Source organism: Papio anubis, chromosome 8 (genome assembly GCF_008728515.1).
Source record: "Papio anubis isolate 15944 chromosome 8, Panubis1.0, whole genome shotgun sequence".
Lineage (NCBI taxonomy): Eukaryota > Metazoa > Chordata > Mammalia > Primates > Cercopithecidae > Papio > Papio anubis.
This window is the reverse complement of record NC_044983.1, coordinates 65,066,959-65,082,550: the sequence shown is the minus strand read 5'-3', so window position 1 is coordinate 65,082,550 and position 15,592 is coordinate 65,066,959. Positions and strand designations below refer to the sequence as shown.

General features: G+C 36.9%; 1 long non-coding RNA gene across 1 annotated transcript in view; it reads left to right on the top strand.

The window, feature by feature from the left end:
* The window catches only part of LOC110743961, a 131,156-nt gene that overhangs the window by 76,606 nt on the left and 38,958 nt on the right, over positions 1 to 15,592 (top strand). The window lies entirely within an intron of this gene.

The following is a 15,592-nucleotide window of genomic DNA, read 5'->3' as shown; positions in this document are numbered from 1 at the left end:
ATTGTTGGATTATATTGTAATTCTATTTTTAATTTTTTGAGGAACCTTCATACATCTTCCATAATGGCTGTTCTAATTTACATTCCCACCAACAGTGGGCCAGTGTTCCCCTTTCCACGTCCTTGCCAAAACTTGCTATCTTTCTTTTCTTTCTTCTTCTTTTGATAATAGTGTTTCTAGAAAAGTCCTTTGCCTAATTTTTAATTAGGTTGTTTTCTTACAATTGAATTGTTTGAGTTTTTTAGATATTTAGGATATTAACCCCTTTTTTAGATGTATGGTTCACAAATATATTATCCCATTTCATAGGTTGTCTTTTCACTCTGTTGATTGTTCTCTTTGCTCTACAGAAGATTTTCAGTTTGACATTCACTCACTTATTTATTTTTGTTTTTGTTGTCTTTGTTTTTGAGGTCATATCCAAAAAACTCATTGCTTAGACCAATGTCAAGGGAAAATATCCGCTTTTTCCCTATGTTTTCTTCAAGTAGTTTTACAGTTCAGGTCTTATCTTTAAGCCTTATCCATTCTGAGTTAATTTTTGCATATGGTATGTCATAGGGGCCCAATTTCATTCTTCTGCATATTGAGATCCAGTTTTCTTGAGACCATTTATTGAAGGGACCATCCTCTTTCCATTGTGTGCTCTTAACATCTTTGTCAAAAATCAATTTACCGTACGTGGGTCGATTTATTTATGGGCTTTCTATTTAAGAATGGCTGAACTCTTGAAGTTAATTTGCTAGTACTTAAGTTTATCAATCCATATTACATACATGCTTTCTTTGGTTGATGTTTGCTTGATTTATTTTTGCTCAAGCATTTACTGTTATTTTCAATGTAATTTGTTTAACTTGTAAATTGAATGATTAGATTTTTTTATAGAACATAATTGAGACTTTGCCTTTTTATATAGTGATTAATATATTTTTTCTTAATTTTACTGTCACATGGGAAATTACCTTTGTGCAACACTACTCCCCAAATATATTAACTAGGCAAACTCTCCCAATAGTCATGGACCAGAGTCACTCACAGACCAAATTAAAGTGTTCAAATCACATGGTTTATTAAATCATTTAAAAATACGTAGTGAGAGGCCAGGGAATAAGATGGGAGAGGTTAACTCACTTAGGATAGGATGTAGGCAGAGTGAAATGACAACACTGCCTGACCTTTGATCCTTTCTTTTTTTTGAGATGGGGTCTTGCTGTGTTGCCCAGGCTGGAGTGTAGTGGTATGATCTTGGCCCGCTGTTACCTCCAACTTCTGGGTTCAAGCAATTCTCCTGCCCCAGCCTCTTGTGTAGGTGGGATTACAGGAGCACAGCACCACACCTGGCTAATTTTTGTTTTTTTAGTAGAGATGGGGTTTCACCATGTTGGCCAGGCTGGTCTTGAACTCCTGACCTCAGATGACCCACCTGCCTCAGCCTCACAACGTGTCAGGATTACAGGTATGAGTCACCGCACCTGGGGATCCTTTCTTTTTGACTCAAGTGTCCTCCCAGCTGATGGTGTCATTATGAAGAAGTCCAACAGGTGGAAGTTATCTGGTGTCAACATACTCCCTTGCTGTATTCAAGAGAAGCAGATAAATATGCCTAGCCCCTGTGGTGACTTGCCAATTGGCCTGCTGATCAACCCTGGGTTTTTGTTTGTTTTTTAATTTCTTGAGCAAAGCACAAGTAGGGACAGAATGAGACCATGATAGGTGTTACCAGTGGGTGACCAATTTGGAGATGACATAGCCATCAGGCTAGGGGTAACATTATTTATAATTTATTACTTGGTCTTTCCATCTCTTTCTGTAAGTATCATTTTGTTTGTCCCATCATATAGTCCATTGTTTTATCTATCTTTAACATGTGTTAGTGGCTACTAACTTACTATATATTTAGTAAATCTTGGGTATTCTGTCTACGTCTTTCAAGCTGCTCACTTACTTATTATCTACAATTAATACATCTTATGAGTTTCACTCATGTCTCATAAGCTGTTTGCTCCATAACCATCTATTCTTAACCCATTTATTTTCCCACTTGTTTTGCTAGCTTTCTAAACAATATGGGAAACACACATTACATTGGGATTTGGCAATCATATGGAAGCTAAAGAATCTTAAAATTACATTTCTTTAATAACCGAAGTTAAGAATGTACCCAAATTTTTGGAAAGTTACTTAGCTTACTCTTACTTTGTTATACTTCTTCCTAAACTTAGTAGTTTATCAGTGTTTACTTTATTAAAAATAATATGTGTTTAATTTATTAAGAGAATGGCATTTGCCCCCAAATAATTAACTTAATCTAATTATATCTTGCATTCCTTTCAAGATTTATTGCTAGCATTTGCATTTGATTTGTTTCTGCAGGCATGACATACATTTAAACCTAATACTATAAATGTTAACTTATTTTAATTACCTGAGCAAAAATACATCATCTCTTCTCACTACCATTGGATGCTCATATCATAGCAATTACTTATATGTTGTCAGTTTGGACTCATAATATTTGAGATAGTGAACAACTTTTTGAAAGTGAACCTATTCTTAAAGGGGAGCTTCTGTATTTTCAGATGATAGAATTATCTCTCAGGAAAGTTAAAAAATCAATTAAAAACTATTTAAATCATAAATTGATTTAATAATGTGCCTTTTTCAGAATAAATACACTAACAAAAAAGCAATGAAATGAAATTCCATTTAGCAATAACATCAAATTTAGAAAATGTTTGGAATAAACTTAGTAAACAAACAAGGGATTCAAATTTTCACTCACGTATAATATAAGACAGGAGAAACAATTCAGAGATATGGCAAGGTATCAAAAAATGTCTATCAGTCTGAAAAAGTTACATAGAAACATAATTTGGCCAAAGTAAAGATAGACAAAAACTCAGAATTTTAAGAAGGAGGAAGTCATGTTGTGAAAGGACTGTGATGAACACATGAACTCAACTGTATCTCAAAATGATAACATGACCACCCAGGATACACTGTACCCTGACATATTACTATTAGCAGTACATATTGTAAGAGAAGAGAAGAAGAAGTGCAAAGGAATCTCGCACTTTACTTAGCAGGCTTGTTGTTGGAATTGAAATTAACTGATTTCATATTTAGAATAGGGCAAATGAATAAATAGCATTGATATCATTGGAAACCAGGGTTTCTGGAGGCTATATAAATGTGCAATGGAAAGAATAAAAATCCTGTAGTGTAGGACTTGTAGGAGGTTTAAGTACCAACTCACCTTTAAATATTCGATTCACAACTTGGTTCATTGAGTGAGCCTAAAGCAATGATACCCCAGAAGCAATTAATACACCTAGCACTTTTATCTTGGTTTCTAATACCATTCTCCAGTAAAAGAAACCAGGACTCCAAGGAAAAATGGCTAATTCCAGGTCTGGAATAGGAAAGTATAAGGTGAGCCTAGAACATTTTGTGCTAAAAACAAAGTGCTCAAAGACTAATGGGAACGTGCCAAAAAGGAACTGGCTTAATGAGTGCTTGCATCGACCAAATATGGAACAAGCATCAAAATGAATAATAGTGGTAAGGGATCATAAGATTCTATTAAAATCAATCCATGAATTTACTATGATACTTAAATTTAAAAAGATGAGGGTGTCAGGGACAAAAACCACTTCAGAAAAATTCTAGCTAGCAAAACGTGAACTAGAATTAGAAAATTACTGTTTTGCAACCACCAATATATTAATTGATTGAAGTAAGTACTAGCAATATTGATGCTAAAGTCATTTATTAATTATAGAGACATAAATATACCTTTAAAGGGTAGAGCTGACAGAAACGACATTAACCAATCAATCAAATTTAGTAGCACCACTATGGGATAAGTTGATTTATATGCCTCCTGCTGTGATGTAGGGAGATGCACAGAGTATCACCAATCTTGTATTCTTGCCCAAAATGCTTAATCTGAATCTAAGGAAATGGCCAGACAAATCTAGACTGTAGAACACTTTACAAGACAACTCTCCTGGACCGTTTAAAATTGTTAATGCTAGGAATGGCAAAACAGAGGCAGATTCAGAGATTCTTCAGTTTTTAGGGGTAAAGTTACAAGATATCTGAAACTTTCCAATGGCTTAGCATTTCCCTTACTATCTACTGAACATGAGCGAGGACAAGTGTATCATAGTGGTAACAATTGGTAAATCTAGATGAAGGGTATCGGGAATTTTTATTTTCCTATTTGTTTAACTTTCTTTAGGTTGGAAATTTGTCAAAATTAAATATTGGGATAGAGGGGAATGAGAAAAAAGTATGCTTGATAGAAAGGGATAATGCATGGTTGGTGGTATAACACTAGACTTTGAAATAAATCCTATATTTAAATATTGATTTAAATTTAATTTTACCACTCAAGCAACCTTACCCAAATTACTAAAGCAATATCTCCTCACTAAGTAAGTCATACAAGGTAAACGTATGATTAAATGGGATATATTTTATTCTCCTCTTATTCTTCCTATTGCTGGAAAATAGAAAATTCTACATAATTGCTGATTTCTCGATCCTCACTACATGTAATACAGGAATTTGTAGGAGAGGGTAAAATGGGCTAAAATTCTTGGGAATTCTGAAATTTGCTCAGAGCTTTTTTCTATATTATTGTGATGAAGAGTAAATGAAAATGAACCATCATGTCAAGGAGTTTCAGTTTCCATTTTAATCGCAGCCTTCAGGTTTTTCAAAATCTATATTATTAGGAATTAGCATTAATTATGTTTCTTTTAGTTGAAAGTGACAGAAAGCCATCTTGAAGTAGCTTAGAGAAGAAGGAGAATTTATTGGAAGGAAGGGTTGAAGACATAAGCCACAGGAAGGGTAAAGATATGACTGCATCTTCAGAGCAACTGGAACTAGGGACATGGATGCTGAGGTCTTTCATTCTATTTCTCACCATGTTACGTTTGTAGTAATTTTATACTCTCTAATGACTGTTGAGGTTCCTTTCTGGGGCAGGGAATGTGCTCTTTAAAAATCAGGGAGTTTCTTCTTGTGTATCTTCTACTACTAGAGACAGCCCAATTTTCTACTTTGGATTCAGGTCAAAAGACGTTGGAAGGAATCTGACTGGCCATTTTCGGGTCAGGTACCTACTTCTGGAACAATCAACTGTAATCTTGTGTTTGAGGGGCCTGGGTAGATGTATACAATCATGGCCACTCTCTTGGACCCACCAGTTGGAGTTGGAGAAAGAGAGCTCCTGAAGTGAAGTGCTGGCCAGGAAGTGGTGCAAGTGTTGGCAATACCAGAGTCACAGGTTTTAAGTTGTTTCTAATTTTCATCACCAAAAAATACAGATTAAAATTCAATATTTTATAAAACAAGTGCATTATTAATGCATATATTTGAGGAAAATTAAAATCTTGGGAATCTGAAGAACTCATTGAATTTCTAGAGAAAATGTAAAAGCTAAAGACATCAAGTTACCATAAAAACTAAGCAAAATAATCGGTTTATTTTATTTTTTTTCCTGAGACAAGATCTCACTTTGTCTCCTAAGCTGGAGTACAGTGGTGCAATCTTGGCTCACTGCAACCTCCACCTCCTGGGTTCAAGCAATTCTCCTGCCTCAGCCTCCTGAGTAGCTGAGATCATAGGCATGCGCCACCATGCCTAACTAATTTTTGTATTTTTAGTAGAGACAGGGTTTCACCATGTTGGCTAGGCTGGTCTCGAACTCCTGACCTAAGGTGATCCACCTGCCTCAGCCTCCCAAAGTGCTGGGATTACAGGCGTGAGCCACCATTCCCAGCCAATATTCAGTTTTTTATAAGTGAGATATTGTATGAATGCTTCTAGGGTGGAGAGAAAAGGTAGTACAGTTTAGTTATACATTTGGGTTTAAAAATTTAGAGAGAAAATATATTGTAACATCATTATGACTAAGAAAATTGCAAGTCACATACAGAGAAGAAGTAAAGAGAGGTTACACAGAGGAGTTACCACTTAACATTGTATCTTTAAAGACGATCTAACTTAACCACACGGTATTTGTTTTTGAACTGTGCATGACTCCTACAATTGAATATCTTTAGTATATGCTTAGAATTTTATCAAAAATTGAATTATTTCCATATTATAGGCATTCTTAACCAGTGAACACATCCATAACAAAGTGAAAATAGATTTCCCCTCTGAAGTTTTTTCATACTTTAAAGAGTTTAGCATTCCCCCACCTCCCTCATTCCCCAGATGATAGCAACAAGCAACAAAGCATGCCTCACAATGTCGTGGATGGCATATACTACTTTCAAAAAGATATTAAGGGTGATTGTCCAGTTATGAGGAAGTGGAGTTGTGGGTAGCAAAGCAAGCCAAATTTATTCAGTTTAAGTAGAGGATGTTAAGAGTGTAAGATTGAGTTGGCATGTTGTGTGGCAGTCTGTCCAGTTACAGAATTGCATGCCAGGAACTTGGGTGTACTTGGGTGAATGTGGTGTTTTGAATGACTCTTGACAAAGTGAATAGCTTCAATGCTATTATCTCCAGTTTGAGAGTTTAATATAAGGGAGTAAAGAGAGAAAAAGAAGAAAAATGTCTAAAAGGCATGCATTAGGAAGCTGCTTTCATGAAATAATCTATAATTTTAGATCATTAACTAGTATATGCAATGAATGCCAGCAATTGAGCAGAGGTTTAGGTGGCCAGAGCCTATGCATTTCTGTCCACAGGTGACACTCATATTGCACTGTAAAAGGAAACTGCAAGAAGTTAGTGTACTTATAGAACAGTTGATCTTCCATCTAGAGCTAGAAATACGACAAGCATATATTCTTGTAGAAATTAGAATTTAAAAAACATATTGTCTTGTTTGCTGAAAATGACCAGGACAGAAGAAGAACAAATATTAAAAGAAATGGAAACTTGCTACTTTTTGTCCTGGTGACTTATGTGGTATTTGCCAAGTTTACCATGTTTTTAATTTGAAAAAGGAAAAAAGTGCCTTCAGCAAATTTTAAAATCACTCTCAACCATAGATTTATAGGTATGTGAAAACACCTAAATATCTGAATCATAGTTGATACAATATATGAATACAATACTTACAATATGGGCATTTGATTCAATAATAGATTTTTTACAACTTACATATAAATCCTAGCAGAATCCCTAACAATCTGCTCTTATATGGAAAATGCACAAAAACAGTCTTAGCTGAGAGAGGGACTAGGAAAATTGGAGAGCTGGGGTCAGTTAACTCTGAGGGGCCACCAGTGCTCAGCCTGTTCCTGATATTTGTTACTTAGTGTTTGTGTTCATTTCAAGGTGGCCACAAATTTCTCTTTCTTTGATTTATTTCCCTCAGTGAAACAGTGAGACTAACTTCTAACGTAGGGAAACATTCCCACATTGCAAGAGAGAAAGAAAGATATTTCAAAATAATGTTATACGGAATGTACAATTCCAAAGGAGGGTAAGATTTTATATAACAAAAGTAATAGTCAATGAATTTTGTGTCTTTCCCTTATTTTTCCCCTCAAATCTATTTCTAAAGAGAAAGAAGTGCTTTCTGTATCCATGTGACACCATAGATACATCCTAAAATATTGATTCTTCTCCTTTGCTGTCTTGACTGGCTTCTCATAGTTTAGAAAAAGTTGAAAACAAAAAAGGGGTTAGATTCCATAACTTTTAATAGCATGAATTTCTACTTATTCAAAAAAAATCAGCTGGTACCTTTTGCAAGCTTGATAAGGTTTATTTTTAAATTTAAAGTAAGTATAATAATTTTTTGAGAAAACCAATTTCTATATAATATAGTTAATATGCAAAAAGTAGTGAAGTTATCTTAGATTCAGAAAACATGCTTGACTATTTGCATGATTTTATTGTTTCCACTAGGTTTCTTACTTTCTCTTTTTTTAATCCTTTCAGGAAAAGAACAAAAAGATGGAAAACATCTTTTTTCCCCATGGCTTTAAAATTTCCAGAAATGTTAAATCTCTTTTTAAGATGTTACCGATATTGGTTGTAATCTTCTATAAGACCTGGAATTTTCCTATACTAAGGAAAACCTGGCACATGGGTAGGTTTTGAGATTCTGTGTGAAAGGATTTGGACTTGCTTGTAGGAAAGTGTTGTGCTTATCTTATACTTGTTTTAACTATTTAATTCTTAAAACATCAAATTTCAAGTTTATTTCTTCTATATCACTTATTTTTGGTGAATTGTGACTTAGGCTAGCCTGTCTGTGAAGCCCCTGTTATTGGCATAATATTCATTTGGAACTCTGGTGTTCAGTCTTTAATAACTGCTGCAGAGCAACAAAAACCATTGTTGTACTGAAACACTTTGGCCTTCGTATCTCTGATGGGGAAAATAAAAACTCCATCCGGCTTTTAATTAGCATTTGGCCATATAGAGCACTACTATAAAAATACTTATTTTATTGTATCATATAAAATTTGTGCCACATTTGTGAATGCAAACACAGTGGCCACCTTTTAGTAGGTGCATGGAAATAAAATACAATTTCTTAAGTCTGTCAGTGAACATAAGGAAAGCTCTACAAAGATAAATTGAGAACTTGCTCAACTAATACAAAAAGACTAGAAAAAAAAAAAAACCAGGTGGACCACATATGGAATTATTGTTAAAAGAAAACAGGAGTATTGAGAGTATAGTATTTTGCATTGACTCTCCATCATTCTGCTGTGAAATATTCAATAGGGTGATTTCATCAGATTTGTGGTGAATAGGTACAAGCTAACAAACTACTGTATATGCTACATAATTTTGAAATAAAAGTCTTGGTAGAAAGAAAGATAATAATCAGCATCGAGCCATAGGATACCATTTTCAGCAATAAAGAGAAAATAATCAGTGGAGCAACTAGTTGGTTGAAAGGAGGAAATAGGGAGGGAATAATTATCAGTTCGTAATCGCCGTGACCATTACCCTCCTCTCCAGCCTCCTCTTGAGCGAGGCTTCTGCACCTGGCACTTCAGTGCAGTTGCAGCTGAGAGAGGACACAGAGGCCAGGCCATAATGGCCAGCTTCCCGGCCCTCCAAGCAGGTCGCCATCTCAATGGCTGCAGATGTTTGCGAAGAATGATCCCTCCTAGGTACCCTCCTTCAGCCGTAATCCCAGAGTCCTTGTTGCAGCCAGCAGCTTGAGCTCTTGAACATAAAGGCCAGGCCTGAATTAAGGGGTCTTGAGAAACCTTTGATAGGCCCGGCCTCAGATGTTCTAAGCAGATTGTGAAAGTAATTTACAACAAAGGGCCAGGTTAATTTGAAAATAGTTTTGTTGTTGTTATTGTTGTTTCGTATTAAATTCATGTTTTGCTGCTTCTGGTGAGTTTCTATAAACTAATGAGTTTGTCTGATGTAGTTTTCTGACTTTTAAACACATATGCATAAACTGGCTAGGCTATAACTGCTTTTTTATTAAACTATTAAAAAGGAATACCAAAAAGGAGCTTAAAATCAGGTGCATTCAATAAAACTCTATTTGAGTTGGCACCGAGGCAGTTGCATATGTTTTCTAGTTGAGCTGGTGCTGGAAGTTTATCGCTTGTATTACCTATGGTTAAATGTTATTTGGCTTCAATAAAAGTCCCATTTGTAATTTCTATCAACTACCATTAGAGTATATTCATAGTTGGTGAATTAACTTTCTGTTAAGAGGCAAGTAATACACCCATTTGATTTACTGTATTTTAATAATGATTTGTGCTTTTTGATTAGGCATAACTTTCAGAAGAAAGGAGAAGAGTTCAAAGAGGGCTTCTTAGGGCAGAATAAGTGCTTCATTTAAACTAATAGATTAAACATGTTTATTACCATTATCAATATTGTCCAGCCGAGAGAAGAAACAATTCTTAGTAAAGAAGGCAGTTAACATACTATTTTAAGAGCCAAATTATTGTTTTCTCTGTATGCTTCTAACTGAAAGGAAATGTTTTCTTCATTTTTCACAGAATGTTTTTAAACTTTTGGCTTAAGCTGGAATCATTGACCCTTTTTCGTCTGCCCTTCTATGCAATCCGTCTTCCGCTGGGAAAACACTTGTCCTCCTTCCTGGAATTTGTTAACACTCTTTGGGTTGGCCCAAAGGAGTTGCCCAAGAGGCAAACTGGGCTGTGTAAGACTTTAGGATCCAAAGAATGGGACTGTGGTTTCATAAACACACACATTCCATTCCCTGGACTGACAAAACAGCATATACTATGAGCTGTTTCCTAGGTATAGCTCAGATATTTTTAAATTCAACATAATATGGATTCTGTCTAGGTTATACATGCTTACTTCCTGGAGCGACTTCCTAACTAAATAGGATACCTGATGCCTACTGGATATTAATTCTGTACAGTAAGTACTAGTTTTTAAGGTTAACAACCTCCTGTCCCTGCATTTTTTGAGACACATAGTAGCTATGGTGTTCTCTTCTGCTATCCAGTGACAGTACTGTAGTAATGCATTACCAGACACACATTCCTTATGGCCACTTCTGAAATAATGAAATTAAACTAGATCTCAAAATCGTGTTCATTATTTGGAAAAGACTGTTATGAAGTTTTAATTAGAAGGTATGTCCACTGAGAGATTTATGGCTGTAAATTTCCCCATACACATGTTTTTCATTATGCTGGCAGTGAACCAATAACTTTTACGTGATTCCCATCGCCCACTCCTCCCTCCACCCCCTATGAAATTGAAATCATATTAGAGGTCACTCAGGCTTTTGAAAAAGAAAAGTGGGCATTTATAGATTTTCTTGAAACAGGAATCCTTCTGTTTAATAAATAAGCCAGAAATACCTTAGAAAAAGATTAGCTAAACTATTATTTGTCCTGTAAGTGTGGGAAAACAGAAACTATCTGAAACTAAGATTTGTTTTAACAGTTATACTTTGTTCCGTTTTTCAAAATGTGTATTTTCTATGAAGAATATCTTGATTAAACCAGGATTGGGGTGTTGGTCATAGACTGATTAAGATGTCCCCGTCATTTCACTATCGTTTATATATTGTTATATCTGAGATCAGTGAAAAACACAGCCTTCACCCTCTATGAAACACGCACGCTCACGCGCGCACGCTCACACACACACACACACACACACACAAGTTTGATTGCTATATTATAATGTGATTCTGTGCTCTAAAATAACTGCTGTTTCCCTTGGTGAAAATTACAAATTTTATGCGTAGTTAAGCAATCTTTGCCTTAGATGTATTTTGGAAATCTCCCTTAGTTCCTTAGGGTGGTCATCTAAATATATTATCTTCAAACCAGAAGACAGGAATTAATGAAAAAATGACATTTGAACTTTTTAAAGCAGAAAGATGTTTTTAACATTGAAAATATTTTCTGTATTCTCATATCATAATGATCATACTTTCAATAGTCATTGAGAAAATAAATCTTGTTGAAACTACTATGAATGAATTCAGTATGATTTTAAATAAATTCACAATTACAATAGTATCTATGTACATTTCAGCAATAACAAAAAAAGCAGTTTGAAATATACTATTTACTCAATCTAAAAGCCAAATGAACCTCTATATTCAATAATATTCCTGACTTGGCCCTTCTAGGGTTAGTGACCCACAGAGTTGAAAATACTGTTTTAAAATTAAATGTAAATAGTGTTTGGTCCATTTCAAAAAAAATCCCACAATAGCAATTTTGTCAGACCCTTGGGAGATGCCTGTGAAATTCTTTTTTGTTTTTTTGAGACAGAGTCTCACTCTGTTGCCCAGGCTGGAGTGTAGTGGCATGATCTTAGCTCACTGCAAGCTCCGCCTCCCAGGTTCACGCCATTCTCCTGCCTCAGCCTCCGGAGTAGCTGGGACTATAGGCGCCCACTACCAGGCTTGGCTATTTTTTTTTTTTTTTTTGTATTTTTAGTAGAGACAGGGTTTCACTGTGTTAGCCAGGATGGTCTTGATCTCCTGACTTTGTGATCCGCCCGCCTCGGCCTCCCAAAGTGCTGGGATTACAGGTATGAGCCACTGCGCCCAGCTAAGATGCCTGTGAACTTCTTGACCCTTATTGGAGAAATACCATCTGAATAAATTCAAACTAAATGTATGAATATTTCTAAGAATTTGCATTAATACTGCAAAAGAGTTTTACTTATAAAATCATCATAGTGCTGAAAATGCACTATTTGAAAATATTGATAGACTTGTAGACTTGTAGTTTCCTGGAAAATATGTCTGAAGACCCTCCAGGTTAAAAATAATCCAGGTTGAATACTAGTGACAGAGCATAACAACAATTTTGCTCCAAAAATGGACTTTGAACATCGAATATTTCTCAGACTGGAAACAAGGATCTACCAAAATATCCTGTGGGGACTTAAGACTCTTTGATAGGATGTATCAAGGAAAATTTTTATGGATTGAGTACTTACACTGTGCTGGCCAATGTTATAGATGATATGTGTTCTATTGAGCCCTCAAAATACCCCTCTAATGTAGTTGTAACTATCCCCCAAGGGTGGCCAAAGAAGGGCAGTGAGACAGGAGCTGCAGAGGAGGCGACATGCTAGACGAATAAACTCCTGGAAAAAGAGTTTTACCATCTGGACCAAATGGCAACTAGGAAGCCTTGGCCTAGACATTAACTGAGAATAATAGGTGAAGAATCCCAGCATCACTGAAGGGTGGACCCAGCCTTAGCAACCACATAGCTATTGTGCTGCAGACAAACAACACATTGTACAGAGAGAACCGGGCCAAGGGAAAGGCTTTCTGAGGACTGAAGCCAAGTAGAGTTATAGGAAGAGTAGAAGAGGCAGCTGCAAGTACTCTGAAGACCAGGAAGAGAACATTTCAGATTTCAATAGGAAAGACCAGTAGTCCTGGGTAGGGGCTGAGAAAGCTAGTTTGTCTAACAAATATTTGGAATTCAGTAATTTTTTTTTAAAAAAGATGAATGGTTGTTGTAACTATTGTTACATTATAACCACCATCATCTCCAATTTAGTGGCATAAAATGGTCATTTTATTAACATTCGTGGATTATGAAGATTGGGAATTTGAATAGGCTCTAGGGGGGCTGGCTTGTCAAAGCCTGGAATCATCTGAAGTTGTTTTACCTACATGCCCGGAAATGGCTGTTGGCTGAAACCTCACCGGGGGCTGTCCACTGGAATATTCCACCTGGCAGCTTCTCCATGTGGTTTCTACCTTGGGCTGCCTCACAGCATGGTTTCCCAGAGCAGGCAACCCAAGAGATGCAAGCAGAAATGGCATCACCTTTTTTGAGCTAGCTCCTGAAGTCATATGGCATTACTCTCACCATCATCACAAATTCAAGGGGAGGAAACAGACCACACTGGAGCAAAATGTCAGAATCACTTTGTAAGAAGAGCATGTAGAAGCCAGGCACACTGGTTCATGCTTGGAGTCCCAGCTACTCCAGAGGCTGAGGCAGGAGGATCACTTGAGCCCAGGAAGGAGTTCCTGCCTGTAGTACCCTATGATCTTGCCTGTGAGTAGACACTGCACTCCAGCCTGGGCAGCATAGCAAGACCCTGTCCCTAAACAGAAAAATAAAAACAAAAGAAGAACGTGTAGGATGGGAAGTATTGTTGCAGCCGTTGTTAGAAAATAATCTGCCACAAAGATAGTAGCTCCGGCTGGGGATTTTTTGGGGGATGCAGGGGTGGGTGAGATAGGAGTCTCTAAAGTTGGTTGGGGAAGGTCTGAAGTATAGGGAAGACTCTGGAGTGAAGAATAAAAGTGCCTTCATCATCCAGGTTCTCACTGCCAGCCTTAACATTGACACCAGTCCTGCTATGCTTCAGGCTGGACATGAGTCTTAAGCAGCTTAGCCTAAAAGCTACAATCAATTGACATGAGCCTCTGGCTGACAGGGTTCCTGGGTATCAGCTAACACATGAAGTTTCAGAAACTAGAGAATAGGGTCAATGATGGGGCCAACTTATTCAGAGCCTAGAACCTTGTCCTTTTCTTATATTTGTTATAAGGGCAAGAGGCACGGATCTCTTAGTGTGTTCAATTTTGACGACTGCAAAGAAATGTGAGGCTGGAGAGACTGTTCTCTTCGTTCACTCCTTAATTAATTAATTCAACAAATATTTGAGTGTCAGCTCTGTGCCAGTCTAGGGGGAGGGGAGACTGAAAGGTGAAAGAAAGTGGCTGAATCCCAGGAGGTCAATGGGAGCAGGAAGAGAGCTCCAGCCTCTTATAATGAAAGAGCCCCGGGGGTTTGACTGGCAGGAGGCCTACCACCTGCCTTATTTCTGGCTGGTCAAAATGACCAGCCGAGGCTCACTAAAAAGCAAAGATAGGCTAGATCCCACTCGGCTGAGGCTGTTTGGCTGGAACTCAAATTAGGTCCATTGCAAACGTTTGAAATAAAATACTGTGATTCGGATTAAAATATCCCCTCATGGCCCTTTGGCCCTCACTTTTTTCTCTGTGCTTTAACACGTCTATTTAAAATTCTCTTTTGAAATTTTCTGCTCAAAAGCCTCAACATTTTTAATTGTTTGCACATCTTTTTGTCTGTATTCTTAAATGTTGTATCGTTGGTGTAAACATCACAGTGTGGAAACATCAGCCAATGCTCAACTTTTCCGTGGCTGATTATCCGATGAATTAGTGATCTAAGCATTTTGTTTTTCTTCTTGACAGCTGTCTTCCTTCCAGCTTTTACTACTTATTAGTGCACTGTGGGAAGAGTCATGCAGAAGTCAAAATTCAACTCAAAACATTTTGTCACTTATCACCGTTTCCACTAAAACGGTCAGAGAGTGGAGGAGATTGCAAATGCTGGTGAAAATAATTTCCCTTCATTACCTATAGATTTCAGTTATCCATGCTACATTCTTCTAGCTTCTGAACAAAAATAAACAAGATGCTTTTGTAATAGCTATAAATTTGCAAATCATGTCGTTTAAACAGGAGTCCTCTTTTTATGTACTCCAAGTTCCTTCCAGGCCCTCTTCTGCTAGGACCCTGGATATCATTTAGGTTTGTTAATCAGATGCTCAGATGCTCTTTTAAAGTTGGAAGCTGGGAAAACCTCAATTTCCATAGTTTCTGCTCTTTTCTCTTAGGCAACACTGTTGTGGCACTGACTGGCAGCTTCCTGATTGTGGCAGTGGTGGTATGGTTCTAGAGTTTCCCAGTCTTGTGGGTGGCTTCTTGATTGTAGAGGACAGCCTCTTTTTCTTTGCAGCACAATTCCTAGGGATGTCTGTCTATCTGGACCTATGTCTCTTTGGCCTTTTCAATAATTCTCTAAGCCATTTGATAACCATTGATTAATCTTTCAGTCAAGATTTAATAAACTAGCTAGAATAGATTCTGTTCTCTGAAACAGATCCCTGATTGAAACACGTGGGAAGTTTTGCTGGCCAAGGTAGGGAAATAAACTTCCTATATTGTCTTGGCTATGCAATACTATTAAGACAGGTTTACATCTGGTTTTCAGAAAACTGATTTAAATGCTAGTTTTCTAGGAAATATCAGTATATACACCAATCTACAGTGGCTTATGGTCCTTAAGAATCTGTGATGGGCTTGACTCCAATAATCCGTTCTATTTCAAAGTGAAAGAAACCT